Here is an 18,819-nt window from a genome sequence, read left to right on the forward strand (position 1 = left end):
AGTTTTTGAATATTTCAAGATTTTTTGAAAAACCTATGTTTCTGTGTCAGTGTTGCTCAAACCTTTTCATGTGAAGGACCCCCAAAATGGCCACGGACCCCCATCTCAATATATTTAGTTCCAGGGACCCCCCAGAAGCAACATTTGAGTTACAAATGTTCACTAAAAAAATACATATATTCAAAGATTTGGACACATTTTCATGACTTTTCAAAAAATAGCAGATACTATATAAAGTAAAAAAATAATTAAGGCCCTAGTAACTCAGTCCCACTACCCCCCCCCCCCCCCCCCCCCTTGTGACGCCCCTGTTGCACACAAAAACGAAGTCTTGGTTTCACAGTGAGCCCGTGGCTCTTTGGAACCGTGGAGCAGCACAGGAAGGCAATGCTCATTCAGATGTTATTCAGACACTGAGATGCCATAGATAAGATTACAACTACTTTTCTCCATCTGTATTCTTCTCTGTCTCATTTAACAAGTCATTGTTCAACAAATGCCGGGGTTCACGGCAAAAGCACATAACATTTGGCATGTCATTTTATCCCCATTGTCAGTGGATGATGTCACGTGTAATAACAAGACCCTGGTCTCATGATGTCATTTGACAGACTCGGGGGTTAAGACACATTCACATGTTTGGGCACTTGATGCCTCTGACAACATTCACCCAACCAATGGCTCTCGTAGCTCAAAAAGGCAATTGTGATTTATGATGTTTTCGCTCCATAGATATTTCTGTGTCATTTGATTTATTGAAAAAGGAAAGCCATTTCCTTGCCTTTTAAGGCTGTATTACAGACCAAAACCAGATGACTGGCAGCTTTGCATGTTTGCGGCTTTCCCTTTAATAGATGACATAGTGATTTGTCATGAGCCTCTTGATGTTGTAGAGAAGAGGCTTAGCCACGCAATGTTCATCATCCTTTAAAACATGCATGCATGCATACGCACACACACACACACACACACACACACACACACACACACACACACACACACACACGCATGCACCCACGCTCGCACGTACACACACACACACACACACACACACACACACACACACACACACACACACAAAAACTCCTGAATTACCAAATACCGACCAAGCCCCTTTGATGCCAAACTGTACATGCCAGCAAAGGGGCATGCAGTCTTTGTTGTCTAATTGGAGTTCCCAAACCTTTCCATGCCAAGCACCCCCAAATAGCCATAGCGTCTGGCTGTGCCCCTCTGTTGCAAAATGGCAAAAAGACTGACACTGACATGCCAGAATGGTGAAAGTGGTGAAACTGGCACAATAATCTTCTAATGAACTGAATTTAATATACAAATACATAAATAAATATACATACACACTTATAATTTTCCCTCCTTTCCAATTGACCCTCCTGGCCACCCCTGCGGTGCCCCGGGTGGGCCGCGGCCCACACTTTGAAAACGTGTTCTAATTTTATCTGGATCCCCATCCCCAAGAGCCTTTGTTTGGGCCTGCCTGGCACCCTGAATAACAGGGACAGAACACAGTGTTAAGAACACTGTGGTTGAACACTGTGGTTGTCACTCCGTACGTTGACACTCAACACCAATGTGGCTTTATCTTTGTAAAACTCTACTAACGTATCAAGCTTCACAAACATGTGGGACACGTGATGCTACCTTAAGTTGCCTCAGGAGACGGATTGGTTTCATGCATGAGTTCAGGGCTGAACAACCGATGAGTGGAGCAAGGCTTTCTTCTTTTTTCTTTTTTGCAAACTGCTCTCACTCTCCTGATGTTTAATCTATAACCAGTTTCTCTTGTCCCAGTATTGATCTATGTGCTTTGTAGTAAAAGTCAATATTAGGCATAATTTGGGAGGTACTATAGCACTGGATAGGAGGACACCAGTTGATGCTCTTAGTGGTTGAGTTTTGTTTGTGAGCTTTAACTGATGCTTATGTTACTGGACTGTGAAACCAGACCCTTGTGTGTTTTTGTTCCCAGCCTGTGGTTCAGTCACTGTTTCATTTGATGTAGTTTATGTTGCAGCCCCTGCCTTTCTTCTGTTAGTGTATTTGTATTGCAAAATGTGCTCATACTGTGTGCATGCTGAACTTAAAACGAATTAGTTCACAATCCTGTTTGTGGGAAAACAAATAATGATCCTTTCATACTGTAATAATTACATTCATTGATTTGGACTTTTAGCCTTGTGGTCACATTGTGCAAAAAGAGATGGAGGGCGCAAATGAAATGGAAATTCTTGGGAAGGTTTGCTCATAGACACTGTACAGTTCAAGGTACAGTCCCTCGCTCAGGGGCCAATGGAGAATGAACTAGGGTTTGTTGTAGGAGTGCAGTTAATGGAACTATTCAATTTAATCAATCATAATGAAAAAATGAAAAAAAAAGTGTTTATCGATTAGCCAAAAAAGTAATTAATAGAACAATCACTAAAAAAGATAATCAAACTTTGCACAGACACTGCCAGTAGGCCAAGGAAGAACCTCCACCATAAATATTTAAAATCTGCCTCATGGTGGCGCTATAACAGGCCACTTCATGTTTTGACCAATAACTCTTGAACCATAGGTCATACAATCAAAATCGATTTCCCCCTGGATTCCTTGGATATGACGCAACTCCCCTTATATGCCCTGGCCATTTGTGCTAGACTAGTCTTCTGACATTTCACATTTTCACAAAAACACACGTTTTGCTCCTACTCCTACAAAGACTAAAGTCCTTACATATTATCAGTACATATTATGCCTGGAGTCATGTGATCAAGCTGTCAGACCTCGCAGATTCCATTTAAATTGGCTATGACTGCCTTCCAAATTATATGGTAGACAACCTGGCCTGGCGGGGATCTGCACCCAGAAGAGCGCACTTTTCTAGTTGCAGCTGTCCCTTCTCCAGCTGGGTGTGTGTGAGTGGGCAGGAAGTGTAAGGTTTAGTGAGGACACAGCTGGGAACAGAGTGTTGTGTCCACTGTTGCCCATCTATCTATCCATCCCTCTGTATGTCCAGCCAAGCAAGCGTCAGGCCACCAAAGCAGCCCAGACAGCTGACTGCGGTCAGCCAACAGTACACACTCGTACCTTTTACAAATGCACTTGACACTTCCTGACAGCACACAATGACAGACATGTACAGTATGTCCATGCCAATTCACAGCAGTGTGTTCTGTTTCTGTTCAGATACCAAATCATAGTAGTGGATATTTGTAGTTATTTTATAAGTAATAAAAAGGTTTGACCCCCTTAGGCTGTTACTGACATTTAACCTTGTTTATTATTGTGATGTTTTATCTACTTATTGTAAGTCGCTTTGGATTAAAAGCATCTGCTAAATGCCTAAACTGTAAACTGTAAACTGTCACTCCCCTGTCTGGGAGCCTTGATGTTAATGATGATCAAAACAAAATATGTAGTACAGCACAAGTACAGTCAAAAATCCTGCCTAAAAGGAACACCCCAAAAAGCCCTTGCGGTCTTGTTTCCTTTGGAAATTCATTCAAATATCATCGCAAGTATAAAACACTATACGTACAGAGTAGGGGGGAAAAGTGGGGGTAAGATCACTTCTCGCCTGTCTACTGCGTCTCAAGTCCTTAAATTAGATCCTATTTCCTACACTTCTTTCCTATTTCCTTGTATGTTAGTCCCGCCCACTGACAATAGAACACCCCTACAAGGGAGTTGGCCTATAACCTGTGATGTTGTCATCAGAAATGGGACTTCTCCTTCTCTACTTTTCTATTTCCACAATAGGAGGGACTAACTACAAGCAATTAAGGAAATAGGAACTAGGAAATAGGATTTGATATACGGACTTGTTAAGACGCAGCTTATGGGAGAAGTGATAACTACCTCCGCCTCTGGCCTCCTGAAAGGTGAATTTTCAGGTTTTGAAGGAGGCCAGCGAGCTACATGTTTTAAGGGAAGGGGTGAAGGAATCCCACACTTGGGTTGCAGTGTTGTAGAAGAAGAATTTACCCATATTTATCTTATGGGTTTGCAAGTGCAAGTGAGACCCCAAATAATTGTAATAATATAACATTACGTTTTCAAACAGCTTTTCCGGTTGCAATATGCGCTGTAATTCTCCTCAGCTCTTGTTGGGGGGAATAGAACACACAAATTGGCCATTTGGGATAATTCTGAACATATGCCAGTGTGTGAGGACAGGTACATTGGAGATTTAGGAAAGATGAGCAGAGTAATCCCTTCATTTGAGGACTTGTTGAGGATTTGTTTAACAAAACAAAAATGGAGACGGAGGTTCCCCATGGTTATGCTTAGCATTGTTCAATAAATCCTGGATAGCTGGGAGATTTGCATCATGTTTGGAAAACATTCATCTGCCAGTATTAATTTAGGATCTGCTCCTCTGAGAGATGTGCGGCCCAAGTCCAAAGCTTTTGAGCCTGGTGGAATTTACTCAGTTTACACAGTGTTTCACAAAGATTACTCCATGGTCTCACTGGTCACCGGAGACCAATTTAGCTATGACGCAAACAGAGCTTCAATTCCAGATGGCAATGACCCAAGTTGGCAAAGATAGCCCAACCCCCCCACCATGCCTCATTTTTCTGCAACATTTTAAACCTTTATAAGGAATGAGTTTGCTTTGTTCAAGTCTAGAGCTAGCAAAACAACAGTGTTTAAGTGTTTAAGTAGTGTGCATTATTGCAACAAGATTACTGGCCATTGCTGATTTTGGAGTTTGGGGCCAATAGGGTCCAGTCGGGACTCTCTGATGGACTTACCATCAGAGACGATTGGTTCATCTCTGACACAAGTTTATGGAAGACATTTTAAAAGCCCTCTGAGATCAATCATTGGGAAGTATAGTCCCCAACTCCCCATGTCAGCAGGGTCTCCAGAGCATTTCTTCTGTCTTAGGGGAAATATAATTCTGAACTTTAGAACTCAGCTGCTATAGAGAGACAGATGGGCTGGTGGGATAGTGGTCAGCACTGGCTAACATATTGGAACTTATCCTTCACTGTGTCCAACCCACACATTGATTTCTTGGTTGATGCCTTTGTTTGATTAGTGTTGAGTACGTCTCTGGTTATCAGTGCTGAAGTGTTTGAATCTGACCCATACAGTATGTTATCCTTTGAGCCCGACCGATATATTGGTCTGATTAGCTGACTTCGTACAATGGTGGTGGTGTAAAAATGTGCATAGATGTAGATGCACTAAATCGTTCATTAATCGTAATCGAGGCAAAAGTTCAAAATAATCATGATATTGATCTGAAATCCTATCACCCAGCTGTACTTTCTTTCAGGCGTGGGCCGTCAATAGTGAGGGAGGGAGCTAGTAAGCTGCACCACCTCTCTCAAACCTAGATCTTCCTTGAATACATTTTATTTTATAATTAAAATATATTCTATATACATTTCAAAGGATCAAACCAACAAGGTAAATATTGTGTATAACCTGCAATACAATGACGATAAAACCGTTCTATGTTGCCTTAATATGGGTGCAAAACTCTTTACCATCGCACATGCGTACAATTGCGTAGTTCACTCTTCAATGTAAGTGAACAGGGCACGCCGTAGGCTTAGGTCTGCAGTTCTCATCGCATAGATATCCACACACATAGAACTGCACTGACTGCTGCTGTTCATTCCACCTGAATGGTCAACTCCACGGCCTGGACCATTGGGAATAACTCGGCAAGGTTGTCACGCGGCGATCAATGTGTTAATCTTGATAATACAGCAGTATTTTATTGTTAGTCTGTGCTGTAAGTACAAAAAGGTGTTAATCATAATGTTTTCTCATGCCATTAGTTATGTCTGTCTTGGCAGGGCCTATCAAAATAAACTAGTCTGATAGGACATGTTGTTGTTGGCTTAATTGTTGGTGTAGCACTACCTGGGAAAATTCCACCAGCCGCCACTGCTTTCTTTATCATTCCATCCCTTCCGCCTTGCCCAATAAAACACCTTGCTGAGAGCCGCACCTTATAAGCCAATGTTTTGGCTGTGTGTGGTGTTCCTTCAAGACCCCAACGAGTACATGGAGAACGTTTAAGGACATCATACAGAAGGAGGCTAACTCCCAAGGTTAGATTTGTAGAAAAGAAAAAAGGACTTAAAGGGGAAGACCACCCATTTTCAACAGTGTGATGTCATCAAGTTGTACTTTACAATACAAACCTCAAAATCAATCCTCCAGTTCAAGGCAACTAGAACTGGAGGATTCTAGTCTTCCCCTTTAAGCCCCCGAATCACGTGTAACCGCATTGTGATCTTGTATATCTGCTATTCTTGCCATTTGTTATATATATTTACATAAATTGTTAAATTGTGATATTAAACATCAGAAATGCTAGTAGGCCTATTTAATTCAATCTGATCAGATGCAGGGATAAAACATATCTGCACCGGCTATGAAATAAATGACCAACTTTAGCTACTAGTTACTTTGGATTAGTATAACATACATTAACCTCTCCAGTCCTATGTACTTTGGGTAATTTTGTCTCTGCGGCGAGTGCGGGGGGCTTGTAGATGGGCAAAATGTGAGTACTGTTTCCACAACTGCTGGTAAGCGACTCTCTCTTTACACCTCATCTCTCTGTCAGGTCAGAATGACCGGCACGGTCTGTGCTGGTTTAGCCAGCCAAGCTGATGATGAGAGACCAGTAGCAAACACAACAGGCTGTGTGGATCAAAGAGCTGTCAGTCTGAATGGAACCACTTCCACACATGCACAGACACAGACACACACACACACACACACACACACACACACACACACACACACACACACACACACACACACACACACACACACACACACATTATGCACACACACACACACACACACACACACACACACACACACACACACACACACACACACATACATCTCTCACACAAGATTTGTTCATTGCCAGTCTGACAACCAGATCTCGCAATACAAAGCAGATGGCATTTAATTGCGTCATGCGTTAACACGTTAATAACGTGTTAACTTTGACACCATTAATATATACAGTATATATGATTGACTTGAAATTATTCAAACCCCACTGCATATCTGGTTCATTGGCAAAATTCACTGTCAACTGCATGAAACAAACAAGAACAAAATAAATAGCTCAACACAACTAATATTGAGTTGTTTCTCCAAATTCAACACAAAATGCCACTTTTAATGACTACTGCAGGCTCAGCATTATTGAACCTGTTCATGACAAGTGTCTTTAGTACTTAGTAGAGCACCCTTTTGCTGTTATGACCTGCTGCAAACTTGATGCACGCACTGCCAGACACCAGCTTCTGCCAGTATTCATGAGGAATCTTAGACCATTCCTCAGGCCTCCGGTTCACTCGGTTCACTCATATTCACTCATTTGCGTTTGCAACCGCCTTCTTCAAATCCCACTAGAGATTTTCTATGAGGTTCAAGTCAGGAGACTTGAGTCCGTGACGGCCACTGTAGAATCTTCCAGAAAAAAGTGTGAAGCGGGGTGCCCGTTGGCCTACTGGTTCGGGCGCATACCACTTAGGCGTTGCCACATGGCATGGATGTCTGGTGGTGTCGCCGGTTCGATTCCTGATCCGGACCTTTGCCGCATGTCACTCCCCATCTCTCCCCCCATTTCCTGTCAGTCTACTGTCCCATCAATAAAGGCAAAAAGAAAAAAAGAAATCTTTAAAAAAAGTGTGAAGCAAAGGCATGAAGCTATTAAGCGAAAAGCAATAATTGGATGTGTCCAAGGCTTTGAGTGGCAGCTGTCACTCATGTCTCAGTGTACAGTATGTGTCTGCCTGGTGTGGTGACGCTATGGACAGGAGCGCATTGATTTTGAAATCAAAAATGTAAAATAGCAGCTGTAATGGGAGGGAAAGGATTCAATATTGGTTGACTAAATTGCCTATTTATCTGCTAAAATGAATAGATTTTCCATAAATATGCTGCCAAAGCACTGCTGTCTGGGCACAGACTGCCAACCATAGCATTTATTCTTGGCCATACATAATCACCTGAATAAGATAACATTAGATTTGAGATACATTTCAGTCTGGTTTTCACTTTTCAAGTCACCCACAGCACTGAAACCCTAACCCTAAAAGAAGTCAGCAGACCTAGAATTACTACTGATGCAAATAAAATAGCTGTCCTCATCCTGCTAGATACCAGCAACTGATCACAGAAATGTAATTGACAGACTTGAGAAATGGCTATTGGGTAGGTCTCTCTGATAGTGTCCTCAAAGGATACCCGTCTAAATATGTCATTGTCTATTCACAGCTTCATCCCTTCATCATATTTTTCAAATAGATGATTAATTAATTAGAATATGTATTAACATAATTTAAACAGATCCACTCGGAACACTGTAGAAGCCATTATCAGCTGCCTTTAACACCAAATTCTTTGTTTCCCCTTTCTGATTCCAAGTATTAGTGTGGTTATCGAACTTACCCAAAACAGTCATTCAATAGAGTGATTCGAAGCATTAGTGTGCTTATAACAAAGTCATGACGTCACTCCCTCATCCCACGGTTTGCAGAAGTAATTTCTCTATGGAGAATATCATTGAGTCATCTTACAATCGTCTCATATAAGCATTGTGGTCCAAAAATAAACAAACTGTCTCCGCGATATTGTCGGGGAGGTGGCTCTGTATGGTTTATGATAGTCAGTCACTAATATTTGATACAGTCTGTTTCTGGCGAAAATGTAACTAATTTGGTGACAGTAACATTAGCGTTTTCTCACCATCAGTTGATTATTCATATCCATATGAGTAAAACCTGCTGAGATCATTTGTTCACGTTTGGAACACAGTTCTTATATGACGCGATATGAAAAAAAGTCTATGGGAATTCCGAATGGGGGGAAAAAAAACGGCAACCAGGTAAACCTCTGGGCTCTATTGAACTCACCCAAAACAGTCAATCAACAGTATTTTCAAGCAATGACATGTATTTTTAATTAACCTAAAACATAATCATTCAGTAGAGTGATTACAAGCTATAGTGTGGTTATTATTGCGGATATACAAGCTCACAGCGTGGCACCGAGTGCCGCGCTGCGAACTTGTAGATCTGCTATTTTTGAAAAGTCGTGAAAATGTATTCAAATCTTTGAAAATATATATTTTTTAAGCGGACATTTGTAACTCTAATTTTGCTTCTGGGGGTTCCCTGAAACTAAATATTTTGAGATGGGGGTCCGTGGCCAAATACCTATCATCTTGGGGGTCCTTCACATGAAAAAGTTTGAGCACCACTGACATAGTTTTCTTGCACACATTTTCAACATTTTTCAAAAATAGCAGATCTACAAGCTCGCAGCGCGGCACTCGGTGCCGCGCTGTGAGCTTGTATATCTGCTATAGTTAACATTCATGGGGGGCCCGCAGCGAATCCTTGTACCCAGGGCCCAGCATTTGGTGTGACACCCCTGAACACAACACAGCCATTCAATAGAGCCATGATTCCAAGAAACAGTGTTGTTATTGAACTAACCAAAACACACAGTCATTTGATAGTGCTAAAAAAAAAATTAAACAAATCTTAGAACTTGGAAGTTGGAAGTTTGCAATGATTTCACTCTGTATGCAGAGAATAAGGCCTGTGGTCCACATGTTAAGCCTAAAAGAGTTTCACATTTGTTATATGAATTACCCCTGTTGATTGGTCAGCTGTGAATCTGAAACATTATGTGCAAATTAACATATACATTTCCTGTTTGGTTTCACAAATCAGACATTTCTTTGTTAATTTATGTATCGTGTTTAATAAATTATGTAATACCATAAGGCTTTGTTTGTTTTTTTCTTTAATTTATACAAAACCCAATGCAACAATTACACTTGAAATCTGTGATGGGAATCCATGGAGGATGTTACTAGGCCTAGGGCCATCCCTGTAGCACTTCAGCTTGACTGCTGTATATATTTTTTGTCTCACTTGGTATTTCATTTGCATTGCATTTGCAACCAAATTTACATTAGCAATGATGACTGTGGTGTTTCTTTATTCAGTCAGGAGAATGAATAATCAGGAGAGAGAACTCATACAGGATACAAGACGAACAAGTGAAATTAGAAGTGATTAACCAAAAAATAGTGTTTACTTACTTGTGCCTTTTAATGTCTTTAGTAAAAATGAGAAACGTATTGAATATTTTGGTAATGTTAATTCATTCACTGCCAAGAATATTTAACCAAACTACTAACCAATGCCAACTATCTTCTGTTTTTCCTTACTTTTTCAAGTAGTCACACAATATTTTTTCGAAGAAAAACTTGACTCGTTTATGGGCATAAAAGGGATAAAATAGTTATTACAAGCTATAGCGTGGTTATTGCGCCAACCGAAAACACTGTCATTCAATAGAGTGATTCCAAGCAGTAGCGTGATTATTGAAGTAACACAACACAGCCATTCAATAGAGCCATGATTCCAAGAAACAGTGTTGTTATTGAACTAACCAAAACACACAGTCATTTGATAGTGTTAAAAAAACCGAAACAAATCTTAGAACTTGGAAGATAGTTTGCAATGACGGAATGGTTAACACCACTCAAACAGGGTCAAGGACAGACAGATACAGAGATATTTGCAAGTGTGTCTTGTGTCACAGCAACCACACTTGCAATTTCCAATCGCATCTTTTCTAGTTTTGCATGTTCCCGTTCCGCTGTGATTCCAATTTTATTTACACCAGATGGGGCTCGTCGCCAACTTGTGAAAAACAGGCAGAGAATGAGTTAAACGTGAACGTTTGAGAAGCACTGCTTTGGAGTGACTGTATGTATTCCCACACCGTGCCCGGGCTGTGCCCACTTGATTTGGCTGCATGTAAAGTGTTGCCGAGGTGTGTGGTCCTGTGACCTGCAGGTGTCCCTGTATCCCAGACCGGGCCACTTAACAAAGTTATCCGGCTCACTTAACTCTGTTGAGCACCATCTGTTGAGGATTAATGTGATCAAGACGTATCAGAGGCCTTAAAGAGCGACGTGCCTTCACTGATGTCCCTGGGATTGCACTACAGGACTTAGTGGGGAAGCATTGGCTCATCAAAGATTTATGAAGGCAATAGGCTCATCAGTAATTGAGCTTCTATATGGCACAATTCCAACATTGTGGTTTAGCAACAATTACCTGGCTAATCCAAACAGATGTTTTATTTTGAATGAACACAAGACCTTTGCACTTCTCTCACACACCTGATCTGTCAATACGATAATGGTTGGGTGTGCTCCTGACTGCTTGTTCTGGAAGTCTTGAAAATGTCTCATGTTATGCTGGTGTGGATTGATAGACTGACATTTTTATTGATAGAAAATGCTATGAACATGTATTAATATCTGTTGTAGTCCTTTGAGTTCAAATGTGTGGGTAAACGGAGTGTCATATGGGGGGCTGTAGCAGAGACATACAGTAGAATAAAATCCATTATAAATGCATTGATACAATTTCAACCTACTACTGAACTAAAATAGCAAAATGATTTCTGTTAATGGAATATGTTACAACTCAACTAATCGCGATCAGCCATTCTCTGACTTCATGCATCTCCGATTTTGGAGAGTCTTAGACCACAGATTACCGATCTTTGGACGAATATTTTCTCATCATCTTTGACGTCTGACTCTTAATGTGGCGAAGGCTCCGGCTTGACCACAGCTTCATTGAGTTCCATTATAAAATGAAAAAGTATTTTTCAAAAATTATAAAACATACTGGACGTGTGTGAAAAATAAATTAGTTCTGTGGCCTACTTGCAGTGTACGTACAAAGTTTGGTGCTATCGGTCCAGTGTTTGCAAGATTTGCTCTGGACAGACACACACACACACACACACACACACACACACACACACACACACACACACACACACACACACACACACACACACACACACACACACACACACACACACACTCAAACAGACCCTGTCATAGACAGCTGGCCTCTCACAGAGCCACACGGTGAAATTAAATAAACATTTAAACTGGCCTTAATTTTATTTCACCACTTAAACATTATTCACAAATGGTCAAAAATAGCTGGTCTGCAAGCTCGCAACGTGTGGTGTTGTGAATATATTGGTTCGGGTGCTACGAAAAATGGCAGGGATTGACCTGCCCCTATTCCGGTCGGGTCATTGCTCTTGGATTGAACAAGGAGTGGTGACTGGGTCCAGTCTGATAAACAGATTGGAGTTGGCATGTCACTGTCCTGTGGTAATAGGTGTTTGGTTGGAAATGCAGGTCTCTAGATTGTCTTTGTCTTGTTGTGACAACAAAGGGCCGACCCATATGTATACAGTGTAAACCTCATCTTGGTCCTCTAGTGAAAATGGCATAGAATGTGCTGCATCTTCTGCATTACTGGTGTTCACAGCCATTGACACACGTGTGCGTGTGCGTGTGTGTGTGTGTGTGTGTGTGTGTGTGTGTGTGTGTGTGTGTGTGTGTGTGTGTGCGTGTGCGTGTGCGTGTGCGTGTGCGTGTGCGTGTGCGTGTGCGTGTGCGTGTGTGTGTGTGCGTGTGCGTGTGTGCAGAACGACCCAAGATCTCTCTTTGGAGTTGGTCTCCATTCTCTTTATGACATGAAATGAAATAAGACGTGAGGCGCCATCCATGTTAGTGTCACTCATCTCTCTCCAATGAGGAAGTAAAAGGAGACAGAGTGATCACAATGTACTACTATAAAATAAAAACAATAACCTGACACCTGACATAAAATCATATCAAACAAAGACGTCATCCGGGTTAGTGTGCGTCCAACAAATACAATGAAGCGTGGGAGCAACGTGCTTCCTATACAGAGCTCTTAGAAGGGCCAGTATGTGAAACCGTACACATCAATTGGTGCATTAAGCATGAGGATAGCAGAATTATACAGTCAGAAAAATTGGCAATTCCAACACTCATTTGGTACACTGAACACAACAAAGACCCCCACATCCATTCAGGCCGGGAACACATTTTTGTGTAGTACAGTACAGTACATGTACAGTATGTACTTTAGCAACATATTTGTTTTTGTAATTTTTGACATTTGACAAATATTTGACATTTTTCAGAAAACTTAGGTCAGGCCTAAATGGGTTAACCTTGTGTATGTGGGATGGGTGGGTGTGTACATACTCTCTCTCCCCATTCATTATCAAATGACGCCAAATGACGTCATGCTGACGTTATGATAGCGTCCTCCGGTTACTCCGGCGACGTTCAGAACTAGCCCAGATCAGAGCCCATATGAGATGATCTTGACGTCATTACCAGGACGTCATATGGACTTATGGATTATTGTTATTGTTTGTAATGTTCGTTGAAATATGAGCATATAAGGTTATATTCTGGGACATATCTGACTAGTTATGTTATTTATCTGGCCTCGATCGGACCCTCTCTGATTAATCCAGGACGTCCGTTTTCCTGGGCAGGATTTATGTTGGTTGAAATCAGGTGATATTCCAGGCCAGATCTGACTAGTCATGGTTTGGCTTGATCTAGCCCCAATCGAGACGTCACTGATTGGTCTAGGTCCTGAACGTGCTTGCTGGGCCCCATCTAGTCAATTTAGTTGTATTCTAAATAACCAACAAATGATACACACTGGTTAAACACATTTGATGATGAACACAATAACGCACCTATTTCCATTATGGTCCTCAGAAACAAATACGTTTGGTCTATGAATTTGAAGGTCAGAATATCAAAATCAACTTTATTGTCACATCACATCACAGGTTTCTGGTGTAAAGAAGTGGCTGAAATGTGTTTGCAGGGGCGTCACAAGGGGTAGGAAAGTGGGACTGAGTTACCAGGGCCCAAGGTGGAGGGGCCCTAATAACTTTAGCTATTGAAAAATAGCAGATATACAAGCTCACAGCGCGGCACCGAGTGCCGCACTGCGAGCTTGTAGATCTGCTATTTTTTGAAAAGTCGTGAAAATGTGTGCAAATCTTTGAATATGTATTTTTTTTAAGCGAACATTTGTAACTCAAATTTTGCTTCCGGGGGGGTCCCTGGAACTAGATATTTTGAGATGGGGGTCCGTGGCCAAATTCATATAATGTTTTTGGGGGGGGTCCTTGACATGAAAAAGTTTGAGCATCACTGACATAGAAACATACGTTTCTTGCACACATTTTCACAATTTTTCAAAAATAGCAGATTCATGGGGGGCCCGCAGTGAATCCTTGTACCCAGGGCCCAGAGTTTGGTGTGACGCCCCTGTGTGTTTGTTTGTGTGCCAGCTGCATTGTTTTAGTTATTTTCAGAAAGTGAAAAGAAAAGAAGAGGGGGGGCAGGGATAGCAAAAAGAATCAAACAGCGAAAAAAGCATTATTGTTGAAAGTTAGGCGTCTTTGGAGGGCATGCAGATATGGCCATACTGTATATGAACTAGACATGAGTGACACACGTTGTCAATGGATTGTGTCCAAATTATGGTCATGCCTGATGTCCCACTATACTGACATCACAGCCCACTGTTTCTCAACGTCAGGGACAGTCCACACAGAGGTTCTCAAACCTTTTTAGGCCGTGACCCCCAAAATGAACATATTTGAACTGGGGACCCCCACCCTGACAAGCACTTGGAATTGTAGGTATTACAATTAATGTGACTCGGGTACCACAGATAAATATAATATTTGACAGTTTTGAAAGTCCTTAAATTGTCACTTTATAAATGTGCAAATACCCTGTATACACTTATACTTTGTGTTGGTTTGTTTACCATTGAGTGAGAATTTTGTTTTACATTAAGCTAATCATCTGGGGACCCCACAAAATAATTTGGGGACCCCAATTGGGACACCTGGTGGTCATTGGATGCAATGCAGTGTCATAGTACCAAAACCTCTCCTAAACACACTGCTCAACATATCTGCTTGTATTTTCATAACAAAGTGCAATAACAAAAAACCTGCCCCTGCCTGACACAGGTACCTTATCCAACAGCCACGTTTTTGTTAGATAAAATGTAATTGCTGTGTCCAGGCTGTTCCTTTGAGAAGCATCTATGTATTGTAGCTATATAAACGATCCCTTTCTAACAAGAATTTTGGCTTTACAAAGAAACACATTAGCTTTTGCTGGCTCTTGAGAAGATGTTATGCCTCCATGACATGAGTAACTAGAAGCAGTGCTCTTCCGAGCACAGGTCTCCACCAGGTCAGGTAGGTTATTGTGGCCTCCTGGTAGTGTTATAATAGGCCAATTTGAAGGGTGCCATGTCTTCTTGGGCTTTTCACAGCAATCAGACACTGCATTCATGATTTGAGGCATTCTGCTGGTGGTGCTATGAGCATGACAGGCCAATGTGAAAAGGGTGGCATTTGTTCGACCTAGTGGGAATGTGTGCGCTAAATTTCACGGAAATCGCACGCTGCACTCATGATTTGAGATTTTGTTCAAAGCGGACAAAACCTGCAAACTTTGGAAACCAATGTTAGCCAATTATAGAAAGCTCACATTTACATTAGAGTTGGCAAAAAATTACATTGTATCCTTCCTCATGCAATAACCTAACATTTTGTCAAACTCGAAGAGTGACGGGACCCAGTACTTTGTTTTCCATATTTCTACCATCCGGATTTCTCACCAAACTAAAACCTTCACTAATGATTTAAGTGAGACTAATTCATCATTCAACATAATCTTAACATCAGAAGCTAGCTGACTTGTCTCCCATTCACACAGGTTTGACAACATACCAGTCGTGACTCATGAACGCTGGTACTGGTGTGTTTAGATTTGCTTAGTGGAGATGTTCTATCAACATTGTCTGAAAATAACGCCAACCGAATGAACAGTGTGTTTTGTTCGTGCATGTCTTTTTCTCATTATTGATGATATAATCTTCAGAGGAAGCACTCCATGCTCCGGTCAGGGGTCAAGAGATTTTCCCAGGCCGGAGTGTGTTTCTGAGTGTGTTTGTGCACGTGCACAAATGCGTGTGCACGTTTCACAGTGGAGGGGAAGTCCAGAGCTCAAGGCATCATTTTCTGATGTTCTGGCTTTGTCTATGATCTAGCGCAGGGAGAAATGACTAACAGACTGGGCTAGCGCGCGCACACACACACACACACACACACACACACACACACACACACACACACACACACACACACACACACACACACACACACACACACACACACACACACACACACACACACAGACACCAGTGGAGTAAAGTAACAAAGTACATTTACTTAACTACAGTTCTTAAGTACGATTTTGAAGTATTTGTACTTTACTTGAGTATTTCCAGTTTCCAATTCTTCTACTCTACTCCATCTCGGATCCAAATATTGTACTTTTACTACACTACATTTATTTGAAATCTTTAGTCACTAGTTACTTTGTAGATTTTAAATATCATTACAAAACATACATTGACCACTTCAGCCCTATATAGACTTCGGCTAGATATGCGTTGTGAGCTTGTAGATCTGCTATTTTCAAATCAATTTCGTACATTTTGAAATGGAAGATTTCTGCATCACCAGTCCTTTTACTTTTGGTACTTTAAGTACATTTTGAAGCCAATTCTTTTATACTTTTACTCAAGTCAATTGAATACCAGACTTCAACTTGTAACAGAGCATGTCTGCATTGTAGGATTCATACTTTTAATTAACAAATGTGAGAACCTTTTCCACCACTGATGGACACACACACGCACACGCACACACACACACACACACACACACACACACACACACACACACACACACACACACACACACACACACACACACACAGGGGTGTCGCACCAAATTCTGGGCCCCGGGTACAAGGATTCACTGCGGGCCCCCCATGAATGTTAACTATTGAAAAATAGCAGATATACAAGCTCACAGCGCGGCACCGAGTGCCGCACTGCGAGCTTGCATATCTGCTATTTTTGAAAAATCGTGAAAATGTGTGCAAGAAACCTATGTCAAGGACCCCCAAGATGATATGTATTTGGCCACAGACCCCGATCTCAAAATATTTAGTTCCAGGGACTCCCAGAAGCAAAATTTTTGTTAGAAATGTTCGCTTAAAAAATACATATATCCAAAGATTTTCACACATTTTCACAACTTTTCAAAAATAGCAGATCTACAAGCTCGCAGCGCGGCACTCGGTGCCGCGCTGTGAGCTTGTATATCTGCTATTTTTCAATGGATAAAGTTATTAGGGCCCCTCCACCTTGGGCCCCAGTAACTCAGTCCCACTTTCCTACCCCTTGTGACGCCCCTGCGCACACACACACACACACACAGCCGTTTGGAGGATTGCTTTCGAGGTCATTAGCCTGACTAACTGTATAGCCCAGTGGTTCTCAACCTTTTCTGGATCAGGGGCCACTTGAAGATCTCCAAAGCGTTGGGCTGCCGTGGTCAGACTGGTGGGCCTTTTCAGAGCATGTTTATTTTAATGATCGATCAATCGATTGTGTTCTGCCTTGGATCAATGGAACTAATACAGTGTTCCTATTTGTCTTCTAAATCCTTCTAAGGTTTTTGAAAAACGTATGTTTCTATGATCAGTGGTTCTCAAACTTTTTCATGTCAAGGTCCTCCAGAATTTTATGTATTTGACCACAGACACCCATCTCAAAATATTTTGTTCCAGGGACCGAGAGAAAGAAAGATTTGCGTTACAAATGTTTGCTTTAAAAATATATACATTCAATTCAATTTTTTTTAAGATATGTTTTTGGGCTTTTTTTATGCCTTTATTGATAGGACAGTAGACTGACAGGAAATGGGGAGAGAGATGGGGAGTGACACGCAGCAAAGGTAGTCGTGATCAGGAATCGAATCAGCGACACACTGTCAGGCTACACCGAGCGAGCCTATGTGGTATGCACCTGGACCGGTAGGCCAGCGGGCGGCGGGCGCCCCACAATTTCAAGATCTTTATCTACAAGCTTGCGGCGTGGCACTCGTGCGACATGGATGCATTCCAAGTCTTAATGGTCCCACAGGTTGAGAGCCACTGCTGTAGCCCAGTGGTTCCCTTAATGTTTTAGCTCGAGAACCAAAAGAGAAATTAGATTTTTTGCCCAGGACCCAAACTACTTCTTAATTTTTTTTTTCTAATTTATGGAATTTCTTAGATTTTTCTTTTATTTCTTCATGAAATTACTGAAATAAATAATAGAATTTTGTTTTTAATTCATGAAAACAAACAAACAAAACAAAACAAAACGCTTTTTTTGGGAATGTTTTTTGAAAATATTTTGAATAATAATTTAAAAAACTAAGTGCAGGAAACAGAAAGCAAAGGGACCCATAAAAATCTGTCTGTGACCCACAAATGGGTCCCGATCCACTGTTTGGGAACCAGTGCCAGTGTAGCCTATATCTAAGCTTAATTTCTGCATTTCACTGTGGTCTGAGGCGGCCATTGTTCAGCCAGCATACCGGACTGCACAGGGTACACATGAGAACTAATCTTTAGTCCATAGTCTGTCTCCCTCTGTCTTTCTCTGTTATCTGCAGCCTCCAGTTCAAATATACCCTATTGAGACACAATAACACAGCCACCCAGTGCGACCCAAAAACTTACTGGGTCTCTGTAAAGTCAACATTTCACAAAACCGACCAGCTGTTGTTTTACCTCCAGAATTACTTTCACAAGCCCCTACACCAGGGCTCTTCAACGTTTTCAGGCCAAGGACCCCTTAGTTGTGAGAGAGATGAAGCAGGGTCCCCCACTACCCTTTCAGAGATTCCATATAGTTTCATTGTTTGACAGCACGATCATCAGTGTATTTTGGATTCATGTCAATTTGTGTTTCCAGATATTTAACCACTTGAGCAGTCATT

The 18,819-nt window shown here is 41.5% G+C and overlaps 1 protein-coding gene across 3 annotated transcripts in view; it reads left to right on the forward strand.

Moving 5' to 3' along the window:
- Positions 1–18,819, forward strand: part of adcy6b (adenylate cyclase 6b) — a 69,963-nt gene that overhangs the window by 14,293 nt on the left and 36,851 nt on the right. The gene's annotated exons all lie outside the window — the stretch shown is intronic.

The sequence above is a fragment of the Nannobrachium achirus genome (genome assembly GCF_963921795.1).
Source record: "Nannobrachium achirus genome assembly, chromosome: 9".
Lineage (NCBI taxonomy): Eukaryota > Metazoa > Chordata > Actinopteri > Myctophiformes > Myctophidae > Nannobrachium > Nannobrachium achirus.